The sequence below is a fragment of the Elephantulus edwardii genome, unplaced genomic scaffold, assembly GCF_000299155.1.
Source record: "Elephantulus edwardii isolate Elephantulus edwardi_28Jun2011 unplaced genomic scaffold, EleEdw1.0 scaffold00277, whole genome shotgun sequence".
Classification (NCBI taxonomy): domain Eukaryota; kingdom Metazoa; phylum Chordata; class Mammalia; order Macroscelidea; family Macroscelididae; genus Elephantulus; species Elephantulus edwardii.
Genome location: NW_006400027.1, coordinates 1,577,828 through 1,586,233, shown reverse-complemented (window position 1 = coordinate 1,586,233; position 8,406 = coordinate 1,577,828).

Sequence of the window (8,406 nt, the reverse complement as noted above, 5' to 3'; positions counted from 1 at the left end):
CAGCACGCTTGTCAGAGTTTTCAAGGCTTTATTTCCTCCGGAAATCCCGGGTAACTGTGAAAAACGCCTGTCCATTGCTTATCTGAGGGGTCTGCCGCTTTCAAGCTCCACTTGCGGCAAGGAGCACGCTTCTCAGGGTTTCCAAGGGTTTGTTCCCTCTAGAAATCGTGGGTACCTTTGAAAAACGCCTGTCCGTTGCTTATCTGAGGTGGCTGCCGCTTTCAAGCTTCCCTTCCACCCAGGAGCACGCTTGTCAGATTTCCCAAGGGATTGTTCCCGCCGGAAATCCCAGGTACCTGTGAAAAAATGCCTCTCTGTTGCTTATCTGAGGTGGCTGCCGATTTTAAGCTTCCCTTCTACCCAGTAGCACGCTTGTCAGAGTTTCCAAGGGTTTGTTGCAGGGGAAGCCCGGGTGCCTGTGAAAAATGCATGTCTGTCGCTTATCTGAGGTGGCTGCCCCTTTCAAGCTTCCCTTCCGCCCAGGAGCACGCTTGTCAGAGTTTCCAAGGGTTTTTTACCGCCTGAAATCCCGGGTAGGTGTGAAGAAACGCCTCTCCGTTGCTTATCTGCGGTGGCTGCCGCTTTCAAGCTTCCATTCCACCCAGGAGCACGCTTGTTAAAGTTTCCAAGGTTTTGTTCCCACCGGAAATCCGGGGTACCTGTGAAAAAATGCCTGTCCGTTCCTTATCTGAGGTGGCTGCCGCTTTCAAGCTTCCCTTCTGCCCAGGAGCACACTTGTCAGAGTTTCCAAGGGTTTGTTCCCGCCAGAAATCCCGGGTACCAATGAAAAACGCCTGTCCATTGCTTATCTGAGGTGGCTGCCGCTTTCAAGCTTCCCTTCCACGCAGGAGCACGCTTGTCAGAGTTTCCATGGGTTTGTTCCCGCCGGAAATCCCGGGTACTTGTAAAAAAACGCCTGTCCTTTGCTTATCTGAGTTGGCTTCCGATTTCAAGTTTCCCTTCTGCACAGGAGCACGCTTGTCAGAGTTTCCAAGGGTTTATTCCCCCCAGAAATCCCGGATACCTGTGAAAAAAAAAAGCAAATCTATTGTTTATCTTAGATGGCTCCCGCTTTCAAGCTTCCCTTCCACCCAGGAGCATGCTTCTCAGATTTCCCAAGGGTTTGTTCCCGCCGGAAATCCCAGGTATCTGGGAAAAAATGCCTGTCCGTTGCTTATCTGAGGTGGCTGCCTCTTTCAACCTTCCCTTCCGCCCAGTAGCACGCTTGTCAGAGTTTCCAAGGGTTTGTTGCAGGGGAAGCCCGGGTACCTGTGAAAAATGCCTGTCTGTCGCTTATCTGAGGTGGCTGCCGCTTTCAAGCTCCACTTCCTGCCAGGAGCACGCTTCTCAGAGTTTCCAAGGGTTTGTTCCCTCTAGAAATAGCGGGTACCTGTGAAAAACGCCTGTCCGTTGCTTATCTGAGGTGACTGCCACTTTCAAGCTCACTTCCACCCAGGAGCACACTTGTCAGAGTTTCCAAGGGTTTGTTCCCACCGGAAATCCCGGGTACCTGTGAAAAAAAACGCCTGTCTGTTGCTTATCTGAGTTGGCTTCTGCTTTCAAGTTTCCCTTCCGCACAGGAGCACGCTTGTAAGAGTTTCCAAGGGTGTGTTCACGCTGGAAATCTGGGGTACCTGTAAAAAAAACGCCTGTTCGTTGCTTATCTGAGGTGGCTGCCGCTTTCAAGCTTCCCTTCCGCCCAGGAGCACGCTTGTCAGCGTTTCCAAGGTTTTGTTCCCCCCGGAAATCCCGGATACCTGTGAAAAAAAAGCAAATCCATTGTTTATCTGAGATGGCTGCCTCTTTCAAGCTTCCCTTCCACCCAGGAGCACGCTTCTCAGATTTCCCAAGGGTTTGTTCCCGCCTGAAATCCCGGGTACCTGGGAAAAAATGCCTGTCCGTTGCTTATCTGAGGTGGCTGCCGATTTTAAGCTTCCTTTCCGCCCAAGAACACGCCTGTCAGAGTTTCCAAGGGTTTGTTCCCACCGGAAATCCCGGGTACCTATGTAAAAATGCCTGTCCGTTGCTTATCTGGAGTGGCTGCCTCTTTCAACCTTCCCTTCCGCCCAGTAGCACGCTTGTCAGAGTTTCAAAGGGTTTGTTGCAGGGGAAGCCTGGGTACCTGTGAAAAATGCCTGTCTGTCGCTTATCTGAGGTAGCTGCCGCATTCAAGCTATCCTTCCGCCCAGGAGCACGCTTGTCAGAGTTTCCAAGGGTTTGTCACCACAGGAAATACCGGGTACCTGTGAAAAACGCCTATCCGTTATTTTTCTGAGCTGGCTGCCACTTTCAACCTTCCCTTCCGCCCAGGAGCACGCTTATCAGAGTTTCCAAGGGTTTGTTCCCACCAGAAATCCCGGGTACCAGTGAAAAACGCCAGTCCTTTGCTTATCTGAAGCGGCTGCCCCTTTCAAGCTTCCCTTCCGCCCAGGAGCACGCTTGTCAGAGTTTCCAAGGTTTTCTTCCCGCCGGAAATCCCAGATCCCTGTGAAAAAAACGCAAATCCATTGTTTTTCTGAGATGGCTGCTGCCTTCAAGCTTCCCTTCCGCCCAGGAGCATGCTTGTCAGAGATTCCAAGTCTTTGTTCCTGTCAGAAATCCTGGATACCTGTGAAAAAAAAAAAAAAACGCAAATCCATTGTTTATCTGAGACGGCTGCTGCTTTCAAGCTTCCCTTCTGCCCATGACCACACTTGTCAGAGTTTCCAAGTGTTTGTTCCCGCCAGAAATCCATGGTACCTGTGGAAAAACGCCTGTCTGTTGCTTATCTGAGATGGCTGCCACTTTCAAGCTCACTTCCACCCAGAAGCACGCTTGTCAGAGTTTCCAAGGTTTTTTTCCCGCCGGAAATCCGGGGTACCTGTAAAAAAACGCCTGTCCATTGCTAATCTGAGTTGGCTTCCGTTTTCAAGTTTCCTTCCACACAGGAGCACGCTTATCAGAGTTTTCAAGGGTTTGTTCCCTCTAGAAATCGCGGGTACCTGTGAAAAACGCCTGTCCGTTGCTTATCTGATGTGGTTGCCACTTTCAAGTTTCCCTTCCGCCCAGGAGCACGCTTGTCAGAGTTTCCAAGGGATTGTTCAAACCGGAAATCCCGGGTACCTGTGAAAAACGCCTGTCCGTTGCCTATCTGAGGTGGATGACGCTTTCAAGCTTCCCTTCCACCCAGGAGCACGCTTGTCAGAGTTTCCAAGGGTTTCTTCCCTGTAGAAATCGCGGGTACCTGTGAAAAATGCCTGTCCGTTGCTTATCTGAGGTGGCTGCCCTTTCAAGCTTCCCTTCCACTCAGGAGCACGCTTGTCAGAGTTCCCAAGGGATTGTTCCCGCCGGAAATCCCAGGTACCTGGGAAAAAATGCTTGTCCGTTGCTTATCTGAGGTGGCTGCCGATTTTAAGCTTCCCTTCCACCCAGTAGCACGCTTGTCAGAGTTTCCAAGGGTTTGTTGCAGGGGAAGCACGGGTACCTAGGAAAAAATGCCTGTCCATTGCTTATCTGAGGTGGCTGACGATTTTAAGGTTCCCTTCCGCCCAGGAACACGCTTCTCAGAGTTTTCATGGGTTTGTTCCCACCAGAAATCCCGGGTACCTGTGAAAAAATGCCTGTCCGTTGCTTATGTGAGGTGGCTTCCTCTTTCAAGCTTCCCTTACGTCCAGGATCATGCTTGTCAGAGTTTCTAAAGGTTTGTTGCAGGGGAAGACGGGTACCTGGGAAAAAAGCCTATCCGTTGCTTTTCTGAGGTGGCTGCCGCTTTCATGCTTCCTTCCGCCCAGGAGCACGCTTGTCAGAGTTTACAAGGGTTTGTTCCTGCCGGAAATCCCGGATACCTGTGGAAAAAAACGCAAATCAATTGTTTATCTGACATGGCTGCTGCTTTCAAGCTTCCCTTCCGCCCATGACCATGCTTGTCAGAGTTTCCAAGTGTTTGTTACCGCCGGAAATCCCAGGTACCTGTGGAAAAACACCTGTCTGTTCCTTATCTGAGGTGGCTGCCACTTTCAAACTCGCTTCCACCCAGGAGCACACTTGTCAGAGTTTCCAAGGGATTATTCCACCGGAAATCCCGGATACCTGTGAAAAACGCCTGTCCGTTGCCTATCTAAGGTGGCTGCCGCTTTCAAGTTTCCCTTCCGCCCAGGAGCACGCTTGTTAGAGTTTCCAAGGCTTTGTTCCAACCAGAAATCCCGGGTACCTGTGAAAAACGCCTGTCCGTTGCATATCGGAGGTGGCTGCCGCTTTCAAGCTCCCTTCCGCCCAGCAGCACGCTTGTCAGTGTTTCAAAGGCTTTATTTCCTGCGGAAATCCCAGGTGACTGTGAAAAACGCCTGTCCATTGCTGATCTGAGGGGGCTGCTGCTTTCAAGCTCCACTTCCTGCCAGGAGCACGCTTGTCAGAGTTTCCAACGGTTTGTTCCCTCCGGAAACCCCAGGTACCTGTGAAAAATACGCCTGTCCATTGCTTATCTGAGGTGGCGGCCACTTTCAAGCTTCCCTACTTCCCAGGAGCATGTTTGTCAGAGTTTCCAAGGGTTTGTTCCCAACGTAAATCCCGGGTACCTGTAAAAAACGCCTGTCCGTTGCCTATCTGAGGTGGCGGCTGCTTTCAAGCTTCCGTTCCACACAGGAGCACGCTTGTTCGAGTTTCCAAGGGTTTGTTCCCCCCAGAAATCCCGGGTACTTCTGAAAAATGCCTATCCATTGCTTATTTGAGGTGGCTGAAATTTTCAAGCTTCCTTTCAGCCCAGCAGCACACTTATCAGGGTTTCCAAGGGTTTGTTCCCGCCAGAAATCCCGGGTACCTGTGAAAAACGCCTGTCCGTTGCTTACCTGAGGTGCCTGCCGCTTTCAAGATTCCCTTCCACCCAGGAGCACGCTTGTCAGAGTTTCCAAAGGTTTGTTCCCGCCTGAAATCCCGGGTACCTGTGAAAAACGCCTGTCCGTTGCTTACCTGAGGTGGCTGCCGCTTTCAAGCTTCCCTTCCGCCCAGGAGCACACTTGTCAAAGTTTCCAAGGGTTTTTTCCCGACGGAAATCCCGGGTACCTGTGAAAAAAATGCCTATCTGTTGCTTATCTGTGGTGGCTGCCGCTTTCAACCTTCCCTTCCGCCCAGGAGCATGCTTGTCAAAGTTTCCAAGGTTTTGTTCCCGCCAGAAATCCTTGGTAAGTGTGAAAAAATGCCTGTCCGTTGCTTATCTGAGGAAGCTGTGGCTTTCAAGCTTCCATTCCGACTAGGATCACGCTTGTCAGAGTTTCCAAGGGTTTGTTCCCGCCGGAAATCCCGGGTACCTGTAAAAAAAAACCGCCTGTCCGTTGCATCTCTGAGGTGGCTGCCGCCTTTAAGCTTCCCTTCCGCCCAGGAGCACGCTTCTCAGAGTTTCCAAGGGTTAGTTCTCTCCGGAAATACCGGGAATACCGGGTACCTGTGAAAAAAACGCCTGTCCGTTGCTTCTCTGAGGTGGCTGCGGCTTTCAAGCTTCCCTTCTGCCCAGGAGCTAGCTTGTCAGGGTTTCCAACTGTTTGTTCCCACCGAAAATCCCTGGTACCTGTGAAAAACACACCTTTCCATTACTTATCTGAGGTGGCGGCCGCTTTTAAACTTCCCTACTTCCCAGGAACATGCTTGTCAGAGTTTCCAAGGGTTTGTTCCTGCCGGAAATCCTGGGTACCTGTAAAAAACGCCTGTCCATTGCCTATCTGAGGTGGCGGCCACATTCAAGCTTCCATTCCGCCCAGGAGCACGCTCGTTATAGTTTCCAAGTGTTTGTTCCCGCCAGAAATCCCGGGTACCTGTGAAAAACGCCTATCCGTTGCTTATCTGAGGTGGCTGAAGCTTTCAAGCTTCCTTTCAGCCCAGCAGCACGCTCGTCAGGGTTTCGATGGGTTTGTTCCCACTGGAAATCCCGGGTACCTGTGAAAAACGCCTGTCCGTTGCTTATCTGAAGTGGCTGCCGCTTTCAAGCTTCCCTTCCGCACAGGAGCACGCTTGTCAGAGTTTCCAAGGGTTTGTTCCCGCCGGAAATCCCGGGTACCTGTGATAAACGCCTGTCCGTTGCTTATCTGAGGTGGCTGCCGCTTTCAAGCTTCCCTTCTGCCCAGGAGCACACTTGTCAAAGTGTCTAAGGGTTTTTTTCTGACGGAAATCCCATGTGCCTGTGAAAAAACGCCTGTCCGTTGCTTATCTGTGGTGGCTGCCGCTTTCAAGCTTCCCTTCCGCCCAGGAGCATGCTTGTCAAAGTTTCCAAGGTTTTGTTCCCGCCAGAAATCCGGGATAAGTGTGAAAAAATGCCTTTCCATTGCTTATCTGCTGTGGCTTTCAAGCTTCCCTTCCAACCAGGAGCATGCTTCTCAGAGTTTCCAAGGGTTTGTTCCCGCCGGAAATCCCGGGTACCTGCAAAAAATGCCTGTCCGTTGCCTATCTGAGGTGGCGGCCACTTTCAAGCTTCCGTTCCGCCCAGGAGCACGCTTGTTAGAGTTTCCATGTGTTTGTTCCCGCAAGAAATCCCAGGTACCTGTGAAAAATGCCTATCCGTTGCTTATCTGAGATGGCTGAAGCTTTCAAGCTTCCTTTCAGCCCAGCAGCACGCTTGTCAGGGTTTCCATGGGTTTGTTCCCTCTGGAAATCCCGGGTACCTGTGAAAAACGCCTGTCCGTTGCTTACCTGAGGTGGCTGCCGCTTTCAAGATTCCGTTTCACCCAGGAGAACGCTTGTCAGAGTTTCCAAGTGTTTGTTCCCGCCGGAAATCCCGGGTACCTGTGCAAAACGCCTGTCCGTTGCTTATCTGAGGTGGCTGCCGCTTTCAAGCTTCCCTTCCGCCCAGGAGCACACTTGTCAAAGTTTCCAGGGGTTTTTTCCTGACGGAAATCCCGTGTACCTGTGAAAAAACGCCTGTCCGTTGTATATCTGTGGTGGCTGCCGCTTTCAAGATTCCCTTCCGCCCAGGAGCATGCTTGTCAAAGTTTCCAAGGTTTTGTTCCTGCCGGAAATCCGGGGTAAGAGTGAAAAAATGCCTCTCCGTTGCTTATCTGCGGTGGGTGTGGCTTTCAACTTCCCTTCCGACCAGGAGCACGCTTCTCAGAGTTTCCAAGGGTTAATTCCCGCCGGAAATCCCGGGTACCTGTGAAAAACGCCTGTCCGTTGCTTATCTGCGGAGGCTGTGGCTTTCAAGCTTCCCTTCCGCCCAGGAGCAAGCTTGTCAGGGTTTCCAAGTGTTTGTTCCCACCGGAAATCCCAGGTACCTGTGAAAAACACGCCTGTCCGTTGCTTATCTGAGGTGGCAGCCACTTTCAAGCTTCCGTTCCCCCCAGGAGCACGCTTGTTAGAGTTTCCAAGGGATTTTTTCCAGCCAGAAATCCCGGGTACCTGTGAAAAACGCCTGTCCGTTGCTTATATGAGGTGGCTGCCACTTTCAAGCTTCCCTTCCGCCCAGGAGCACGCTTCTCAGAGTTTCCAAGGGTTAGTTCTCGCCGGAAATACCGGGTACCTGTGAAAAAACGCCTGTCCATTGCTTATCTGAGGTGGCGGCCGCTTTTAAACTTCCCTACTTCCCAGGAGCATGCTTGTCAGAGTTTCCAATGGTTTGTTCCTGCCGGAAATCCCGGGTACCTGTAAAAAATGCCTGTCCGTTGCCTATCTGAGGTGGCGGCCGCTTTCAAACTTCCGTACCGCCCAGGAGCACGCTTGTTAGAGTTTCCAAGTGTTTGTTCCCGCCAGAAATCCCGGGTACCTGTGAAAAAATGCCTGTCCGTTGCTTATCTGCGGTGGCTGCCGCTTTCAAGCTTCCCTTCCGCCCAGGAGCACGCTTGTCAGAGTTTCCAAGTGTTTGTTCCCGCCGGAAATTCTGGGTACCCATGAATAAATGGCTGTCTGTTGCTTATCTGAGGTGGCTGCCGCTTTCAAGCTTCCCTTCCGCCCAGGAGCACACTTGTCAGAGTTTCCAAGGGTTTTTTCCCACCGGAAATCCCGGGTACCTGTGAAAAAACGCCTATCCGTTTCTTATCTGTGGTGGCTGCCGCTTTCAAGCTTCCCTTCCGCCCAGGAGCACGCTTGTCAGAGTTTCCAAGGGTTTTTTCCCGCCAGAAATCCCAGGTATCTGTGAAAAATGCCTATCCATTGCTTAAGTGAGGTGGCTGCCGCTATCAAGATTGCCTTCCACCCAGGAGCAGGCTTGTCAAAGTTTCCAAGTGTTTGTTGCCGCCGGAAATCCCGGGTACCTGTGAAAAACGACTGCCCGTTGCTTATCTGAGGTGGCTCCCACTTTCAAGCTTCCATTCCGCCCAGGAGCACGCTTCTCAACGTTTCCAATATTTTGTTCCCGCCCGAAATCCGGGGTAAGTATGAAAAAATGCCTGTCCGTTGTTTATCTGCGGAGGCTGTGGCTTTCAAGCTTCCCTTCCGACCAGGAGCACGCTT